The sequence below is a fragment of the Capsicum annuum genome, chromosome 10 (genome assembly GCF_002878395.1).
Source record: "Capsicum annuum cultivar UCD-10X-F1 chromosome 10, UCD10Xv1.1, whole genome shotgun sequence".
NCBI classification, from domain to species: Eukaryota; Viridiplantae; Streptophyta; class Magnoliopsida; order Solanales; family Solanaceae; genus Capsicum; species Capsicum annuum.
The window spans coordinates 168,650,809-168,652,542 of record NC_061120.1 but is presented as its reverse complement, the minus strand read 5'-3'; the positions used below and the strand labels follow the sequence as shown (position 1 = coordinate 168,652,542).

General features: G+C 35.3%; 1 non-coding gene across 1 annotated transcript; it reads right to left on the bottom strand.

The window, feature by feature from the left end:
• Positions 1-1,028: 1,028 nt before the first annotated feature.
• Positions 1,029-1,135, bottom strand: LOC124888263. Its single transcript, XR_007046394.1, has one exon. It is a non-coding gene; the product is annotated as a small nucleolar RNA R71 (small nucleolar RNA).
• Positions 1,136-1,734: the final 599 nt, after the last annotated feature.

The window sequence follows — 1,734 nt, the reverse complement described above, 5'->3', positions numbered from 1 at the left end:
TGCACTCCATTAATAGGTTGAGTCCCCTCCAAATTAGAATACTATAAGAATATAGAATTTTATGATTGTTAGATGTGTCTCAACCCTGGAATTCTCATCATTACTATTTAAAATCATTGCTTGCTTTGCTATTGTCACAAATTACTATTTCTTATTTATTTACAGTTTTTATTCACAATTTCACAATCATCTTGATACTTCACAACACTTAATACTTCTTTGTCTAAAACTAAAATTTAGTTAAATTGCTATTTTCTTAGTTCTCGTGGGAACGATATTTGACTGTCTAAGTCACTATATTACTTGTATGATCACGTGCACGTATGTGTGCATTTGAGCCGCAATAAGTTTTTGGCATCATTGTCGGGACTATTATGATAGTAAAGTGCTAAAGTCTTGGTTTTTGATAATAAGTTTAAGTGTTAACGACTTGATCTTTGAGGCTAAATTTTTGCAAGATTAGCTGACTACAGGACTGGCAAGAGATAAAGAGTTAGTAGAGCCTTTTGTAGAACCAAAATTAATATTTCAACAAAGGCAAAGAGCTCAATATCCCATTCAACAGGTTCAAATGGCTAATCTTGTTGATTCAGATAATCCAGTTGATCTAAATGATGAAAATGTTCCAGTGCAGGTGATCCCAGTTGTTCCTGCTCAACCAGTTGCTATACCTGTTCGTGAGGTAGTAATACCACTCATGAACTATGCTAATAATAATATTTGTAAGCTCGATCTAGTTTGTCAATTTAAATTGAATAGAATATGGTGCAATTGCTGAATTCAGTGGGGAAATTCTCTGGCTTTTCACATGAAGACCCGCAGCAGCATATATAGACCTTCCTAGAAATAAGCAGTACTTACATTTCTATAGGGGTGAATACTGATTATGTTAGATTGACACTCTTACCTTTTCTTTAATTAGGGAAGCGAAGAGGTTGTTACATGCTAAACCACCACTCTCCATCACTTCACGGGAAGATCTAGCTCTGAAGTTCCTTATTTGATTCTTTCTATCTGGGAAGACTACACATTTGAGAAGTGAGATTCTGAGTTTCAGACAAAAAATAAGAGAGAATCTCTACCAAGTTTGGGAGATATTTAAAAGTATGCTAAAAAATTACCTCCATCATCATTAGTCTAATAATGTCCTTGTTATACCTTGATTGAGGGACTAGAGCCAAACACTAAAATTCTTTTGGATTCAGTAGCAGGTGGGAAGGCTCTTGAGAAGACTTATGATGAATTGTACACACTGCTAAATCAGATTTCACAAGCGAACCCTGATTGGCATGTTAACTCAAAAAGTGTTCCTAAGAAGGTTGTAAGGGTATTAGAGGTAGACCAGTTCACTGCATTATCAGCTCAAATGCAGCAATGCAAAATCACATGCTTACTCAGCTTAATAACATAAAGTTGGGGGTTCAGCAAGCAGCAGCTATAGCTAATGCAGTCCAATAGGCAAATTCTTGGTGTGAGATTTGTGGAAGTAGCGAGCATACAACAGATGCTTGTACGGCTAATCCAGATTCTATTAACTATGTGGGGAATGCAAATCGTCAGGGACAACAAACTTTTAGTAACATATATAATCCAAATTGGAGGAACTATCTCAATTTCTTATGGGATAGAAATCAAACACAAAACACTAATCAGTATAAGGGGATAGTACAATAGAATATAAAATAGGTTTAGAATAATTAGGCTACTACTCAAGCAAGTAATATAGAGAAGATG